The sequence below is a fragment of the Rhincodon typus genome, chromosome 8 (assembly GCF_021869965.1).
Source record: "Rhincodon typus isolate 14 chromosome 8, sRhiTyp1.1, whole genome shotgun sequence".
Taxonomy (NCBI): Eukaryota; Metazoa; Chordata; class Chondrichthyes; order Orectolobiformes; family Rhincodontidae; genus Rhincodon; species Rhincodon typus.
In genome coordinates, this window is record NC_063339.1 from 66,499,825 (window position 1) to 66,507,828 (window position 8,004).

Sequence of the window (8,004 nt, forward strand, 5' to 3'; positions counted from 1 at the left end):
GAAAGGCAGATGACTTCAGACTCCTTGACATTGGCTCTGGACCTCAGGAGGTCTCATGACTTCCAGTTAAACATGGACAAGGAAACCCCATGCTGTTTTCCATATACTGTCTGCTCTCAGCTGATGACTCAATGCTCTTCTGTGTTGAGCAGCACTTGGATAAAGCACTGAAGGTGGCAAGGGCACAAAATGCACTCTGATTGAGGGACTTCAATGTCCGCCACTAAGCGTGGCTTGGCACTGATCAAGCTGGTTAAGTCTTTAAGGACATAGCTGCTAGACTGGGTCTGTGGCAGGTTGTGAGGAAACCAACAAGAGGGACAAACTTACTTGACCTCACCCTTACCAATCTGCCTGCCACAGATCCATCTGTCCATGACAGTATCAGTAAGAGTGACCACCACCCAGTCCTTGTGACCTCCTTTACACTGAGAATAACCTCCACGATGTTGTGGGGTACTATCACTGTGCTAAATGGGACAGACTTCAACCAGATCTAGCAACTCAAGACTGAGCATCCATGAAGCTTTGTGGGCATCAGCAGCAGCAGAATCATACTCTAAAACAATCTGCAACCTCATGGCCCAGCATTTCCTCACTCCACCATTACCATCAAGCCAGGGCATCAATCCTGGTTCAATAGTGAGTACAAGAAGGCATTCAGGAACAGTACCAGGCATACCTAAAACTGAGGAGTCAACCTGGTGAATCTCCAAAGCAGGACTACTAATATGCCAAACAGCATGAAGCAGCAAACGATTGACAGAGCTAAGCGACTGCACAACTAATGGATCAGATCCAAGCTCTACACATCTGCCACATCTAGTCATTAATACTGGTGGACAACTAAGAATTCACAAGAATCCCCAGTGATGGAACAGCCAAGCACATCAGGGCAAAAGATAAGGCTGAAGCATTCGTAACAATCTTCAGCCAGAAGTGCTGAGTGGATGATCCATCTCGGCCTCCTCCAGAGGTCCCCGGCATCAAAGATGCCAGCCTTGAGCCAATTTAATTCGCTCCACTCTATCAAGAAAACATTAGAGGTATTGGACACTGCAAAGGCTAGCAGACCTGACAACATTCAGCAATAGTACTGGAGCTGTTCCAGTACAGCTACAACACTGGCTTCTACCAGACAATTGCCTAGGGGGTGGCATGGTGGCTCAGTGGTTAGCATTACTACCTCACAGTGCCAGGGACCCAGGTTCAATTCCAGCCTCGGGTGACTGTCTGCGTGGAGCTTACACATTCTCCCAGTGTCTGCATGGGTTTCCTCCGGGTGCTCAGGTTTCCTCCCGCAGATGTGCAAATTAGGTGGATTGGCCATGCTAAATTGCCTATAGTGTCTAGGGTAGGGTGTGCTTCCACACTTCAGAGATTCTATGTATGTCTTTGCACAAAAAGCAGGACAAATCCAACCCAGCCAATTTCTGTCTACTGATTATCCTTATGCATTCATTTTATGTCTGTTTTGTATAATTATTATGTATAAAGTAACATTGTGCTACATTCTATATACTTTTGTACGAATGTTAGGTTTGGTCAGAGATGAAAAAGTGAAGACTGTGCCTCATTATACCTTGTAGCTTATTTCCAAGCAATAACAATCATAACAAAACGTACATAAACAAGATATTGATAAGCCCTTGTCTTTTGGATGGTTTTTCTACAGGCTACTTGTGTCTCATTGGGGATTTGGGACAATATGCCCAAAGATGTTAATTTTTGAAGAAATTACATTACATGCATTAGTATCTCAAATGAGTAGATATCAAAAACAGTGCAGTGCACCTTGTTATGCAAGAAGAAAATCATAAAACTATAAGGAGAGGGATAATCCCTGGGATAATTAATGTCTTAGGGAAGTGATCAGGAGATAACTGGTATTGGCATCAGCAACTCAGCATTAAAAGGAATCATACACTAATTCTGCATTACTCAAACCAGTCAGAGCCCAAGAACACCACTGATCACACACACAGACTGTATTTTGACAATGTTGGTAAGCACCAACTTTCAACAGCACAGTGTCTTGTTTGAGAAAAAAAAACAAGTGAATGATGGACTGGTCAAGAGAACACAGCAAGAGACAAAGAACCACAGTTAGCTGGAAGCCGAGGGCTGGTTCTCCAAAATGAACTTACAAATTCCACTGCCATGAGCTCTGTGTAACTAGCACATACTTTCAGAATAAACCATGCGCCACGATACTCTGGAAACATCCAATATCAGGGCATCAGTGTCAAATGGATCTGGTCATCACCAGACATGACTCTCTGAACAGCATTTTCAACACATGCAGTGCAGATTGTGATATAGATCACTTCCTGATATGCGTCAGTATCACAATTCTACATTGCTACTAACACCACCTTTCTACCTGCTAACTGCCCTTGTTTGAACCAGCACAAATGTGGTATATATAACCACGTCGCTGTGTCATCAGCAAGAGCCCCTCTCTCCATATCCGTAATGTCACCTAAACCTACCCCCATCTCAGTTGATCTCTGCTGAAGACCTCATTCATGGATTTGTAATTTCCAGACTTGACTGTTCCAACGCCCCGTAAATAAATAAACTTTCCATCAATTTAAGTTAATTAAAAGCTATGTAGCCCATATCCTAACTTGCACCAAGTACCGCTTAGTCATCACCCTTGTGCTTGTTGGCCTACGTTGGCTCTGTGTTAGGCAATGCCTCAATTTTTATCAATCTTAGCCTCCTCCTCCAACCCCTGCCAGACAGTTCAGTGCAAATTTTGTTCGACAAAGCTCCTGTGAAGTGAGCTGGGATGTTTTACGATATTGAACATTACACTATATAAACGCAAGTTGATGTTGTTGAAACGTCCTGAAATACTCCAAAGATTATAAAAGAAGAAAAATTCCACAAAGTCTAGCCATCAACACCAAATCAGCCCGGACCCAGTTTCCATGGCTCCCCCATTAAATAATGGGATGGTCAAGGGTTCAAGTTCCACATCAATATCTTGATCCCATCATTTATAGCTGATATGAAATCATGATCCCACTCCTCCTCAGATGGATGTCATTCATAGTAGAATTTCTAGAAAATCACCCCCATGTCCTGGCCAATATTTTTTCCCTCACAGCACATTATTTGGCTATAGTTGTTTATGGGAGCTCTGTGCAAAATTAGCTTGCTACACTTAACTATATAATTGCAGTGCAGCACATTTAAAATAGTGCTTCATTGACTGCAAAGTGCTTTGGGACATCTTAAAGACATGAAAAGCCCCTTTATATCCAAGTTCTTCCTTTTACACAATTTATTTGATCCTGTCCAGCACAGGATTTTCACATCTTCCAATAAATATTTAATTAACTCTGACTATACTCATCTCAATAACCTTCAATCTCATTCGTGCCGAGATATACGTCCAGCATTTTTAATTGTCACGGCATCAGTACTTTCACACACTGGTATTTGTCTCTGAGTGCAGATCATTCTGTACATTTGCAACACTTAACATACAATGTTAATACCCTCTTCTTTCCCATTGCTGTATAATACATTATAGTGCTGTTATTTCTGACTTTCCTGTTCAAAAACCACTTCAGCTCAAACATGATTCCATTGGCCTGCAAATCAAGTAGCCAATCTCTATCTCCAGTTACACCAACAGAGGCCAAAAATCAGATCTCAGTGTTTGTTGGCTTAACTGGCTCAGTCACATAAAACGTACAGCATATTTTGTCCAGTTAACTAACAGAGCAATTAATCTGCCAATGTATTTTAAAAAAAAACTTACAGAATGATGATAGACAATAGAAACAAAGTCAAAAAGTATAGTTCTGATGAAGAATCACCAGATTTGAGACATTAACTCTGCTTTCTCTCCATAGACCTGCTGAGTTTCTCCAGCAATTTCTGTTTTTGTTCCACAACCCACAGTTCTTGGTTTTATCAAAAACTATGTAACATTTGTATGTGATACGAGTGCCATGGCTTACTGCTATGTAATTTTGATTACCCTGTGGCACGTGATTGTGGTCAGTCGCATTATGCAAACTGAGGTTAGCTGCTTTTCCACAGCAGCGCCAGATAAAAGCAACACTTGTTGAGTTCTGGACCATTTCCCAGCTTATGGAAGGATCTGCAGGCCTCCCATCCATTCACTCCTACCTCATGCTTGGTCACATTGCCTTCATTAACTCACTAACAGTCTTGCTCAAAACTAATCAATAACTACCCCCTACCTCTGATGAATGGTTTGTGGTAGGTCATTAAACACCAAGCTGCGCAGGTTTTGTTGGTGAGCCAGCTCAGGACTCATGGTACAGGCAGTGGAACCAAGATGGACTCTCTTTCAGTGAAATCTTTTTATTCTTAAACCATTCAAGGTGGCGCCGGATTGTGGCGTCAATTGAAGCTATTCACTGTATTTTACTGTATTATTCACTGTAAAATATACATGACAAATCATTCAATTCAGTTCTTATATATGTAAATGGTACTTTAGAAAGATCATTGAGGGGCTAATGAAAGTAATGGGGTTTCCTAAGCCCTGGTCTGAATTGTTGTAGCTTCTAAGAGTGTACAGTGAGTAGGCACTGCTAGAGCAAATTTGGTGTAGGTTCTGATGTTGATTCCTGCTCCTTTGCATTCATGTTTAGCAACACTAATCTTGCAGAGTTGTCCAAGCAAATTAATTTTCTGAATTAAACCATCATAAAAGTATCCGGGTTTTGGACAGTCTAACTTGAGATACTGTAAACTATAGAATGCTGAGAGGCCTGGGTAGAGCAGACATGGAGAAGATGTTTCCACTTGTAGGACAGAATAGGACCCAAGGGTACAGCCTCAGAGTGAAGGGACAACACTTTACACCTGAGATGATGAGGGATTTCTTCAGCCAGAGGGTGGTGAATCTGTGGTTCTCGTTGCTGCAGAAGGCTTGAGACCAAGTCATTGAGTGTATTTAAGACAGAGGTTCTGGATTCGTAACAGAATCAAGAATTACAGGGAAAAAAATCAGGAGAATTGATTGAGAAGCAGATAAGCCATGACTGAATGGCAAAGGAGGCTCAATGATCCAAATTGCCCAATTCTGCTCCTATATTTTATGGTCTATGGTAGCCGAACTTCAAATTCAAGTAATAATTAGGTATTTAATTTTTATGGACTGTGTTATAAAGTGGAGGTTGACACTGCAAACCACCCCTCCCACTCCCCCCCCACCCAAGAGCTAAAACCAATTCACCCAAAGAGGAGTACCTCGCCCTATAATCTGCAAAAGGAGTATGAAAAGTGGTGTAACCTGCCTTTCAGCAACTTTGAGTGGTTAATTAAAACAAATCCCTGACACTCACTTTACAATCGACAAGTAATGATCTATTTATCCAACTCTAACAGTGAACAAATTAATTAAACTATTAACAAACTGAATAAATCACTTCTAACAGCTAACTATTCCCAAATAAAATAAAAAAATTCTAATTGAATGCTGTTCCAATAAATACAAGTCCCACTTGTATAAAATAAAACAACTTAGAATTTAGTCTCTCACAATTACAGCCAGGTTGCATGTCTTCTGGAATGTTCTGTGCCTTCTCCGTCAAGTGTTCTATCAGGAACACCTTCTTCTTTGATTCTTCTGTCAGGAATATTAACTAGTTGTGCTGTACCTACCTCTGATGTTTAGATGGTGCTTTCTCTCAGACCTAGGGGAGCCAGCAATTCTCTCTTGACAGCGAAAAGCTGTTAACTCTGGCAAATGGCAGTTAGCTCTCCTGTCTTTGCCCAACTGCCTTCTTCTTTTATACCCTTGATGACATATCAATTTCTTACACTAGGATTGGTCCTATGTTGTCAAAACCTTCAGATTTAAATTTAATTGGTTTTTGGTATCTAAGTGCCAGGTTCAAACTGATTGGCTAAGTTCAAAACTTGCTGTCTTGGTAAAACTGCTGTTTGGCCTGCAAACTGTACAGCATTTTGATACAAATGTTTCAATTCGGCTGCACTCTGTGTACTTGCAAATTTTTTCAAGCTGCTGCTCACAGACATCTATTTTGAATCTCTAAGCATAGGAATAGCACATCATCTTTTAAAGGGATCACACAATGCTTTCCCCGCTCCCCCACCTACGCCAGCATTTTACAAACACCAAGTTCTAACTTCCTACCTCCCAATCCACAAGCACTCTACCCAACTTTGCAACAACTGTTAACATGATGGTTACTTTGACTGTATGTATTAGTCCTGTTTTGGTGCTTGACATATACATCCAACTGTATCAGGCATGAATAACCTGCAACTGCTTCTGAACAATCAATGCCCTTTGAGGAGATCAAAAGCAAATCTTCAAGATAGCATTGCTTTGAGAGAGTTAAGATTCTCAGATAAGGCCCCCTTATGGGGTATACTATCTGACTAACTATGCTTTTAGTGGGCTTTTCTGCATAAAACACATTGAAAGAAGTGAATTTGTTATAATGGCAGGAACCTCCATCAGTCAAAGCCCGGTGTAGACTTGAGACCAGGTACCAACATGGACGGGATTTGAAGGATTGTTATTCTGAACTTTGTATTTCTTTATTTTTCAAACTTTTTATCCCCCTAAGAATTTGTACTTAAAAATCTGTACCCAGGTACCTTTGTACCTAAGATAGCACTGTAAGTGGTGATTTGTAAACTTTTCACTGTACTTATTTGAGTCCATGTGACAATAAAGCTAATTCTAATATGCCTCAACTGTAGAACTGGGAAAGAATAAAAAAAGCTGCTCCATGAAGGATTACTTGAAAACCAAAATCTAACCCCTCCCCCATAGCTTGAGGACAATGTTTGTAACTAGGAAGTGCCAAAATCAATTCTGTGGGTTGCTCCTCAGATGGTGGAAAGAAAGGGAATCATCCCAGCTGCTCTTGGAATCGAGAGTGGAAAAATCTCAGTCACTGCAATGTGGTGCACTTTGTGGGGGGAGGGGAGAGAAGGCATTGGAAGCAGTAACGGAGGTCAGTTGCTAGGAAGGCAGCAAGAAGAGATGTTGTAATCGGCAACGGGAGCCCAGTTCATATTAACATCAGAACCAATCAATCCATCAACAGTCATTCAACAGGCAACTATTCTGTGGGACAACATTTCAACTCAGTGAGTGGAACCTGACACTTCCTGAACATCTAATAGATTTATTCTGAGTGTTAACATGAACTGGGCTCAGTCATGGCTTCACCATTTTTCTCAGTATAAACCAACTACAAGTCACTGTATTGAAGTGAATTATATTTTAAAAAGTCAAAGTGAAGAAAATAACTCTCTGATAGTTGCATTCCAATGCGTGAAAATTCAAACCTGATTCCACAAAAAAAAAATCAGCTTTCCATTTGGGTATGTTTAAAATTGAAGTGATCCTGTGAAAGTAATAAACTGCATCAGCTGTCAATTTAAATATCAATTAAAAATTATAAATGAGGAAAACCATTTTTGCTGATTTATAAACCCTAAATTATTCATGACAAATTTAGATGATGCTACATGACAATCTTCATTGTGTTCAGTAGAAACAGTGTCCTATTTAAAATTAATCATTTAATACTTGTCAGAAACATTGGACAGAGCAATGTCATGTAATTGTGTCAAGTGTCCATCCACTTAATAACAAATTATTCTTGACAAGTTAATTGTGGAGCTCCAACATGAAGAAGTCAAACTAACTCAGCATTTTTGTTTATCATACCTTTCGCGGCTCAGCATGGCAGTCTCTCAGTGATCTGGCATGGCATTCTCTTGGCCTAACATGGCGTCTCGGAGTGGCTAAGCGTGAAAGTTTCTTAGCAGCCCAGCATAGCGGTTTCTCGGCCTATTGTGGCCTCAGCATGGACTTCTGGCCTTGGGATGATTTCAGAGTGGTCTCCTGGCCTCAAGGTGAAGCCTAGCATGGTCTGGAGTCAAGGCCAGGCACGGACTAGAGGCTAGGTGCCATCATGGACTGTTATTCTGAACATTTTATTTCTTTATTTTCACAATATCTTCCCC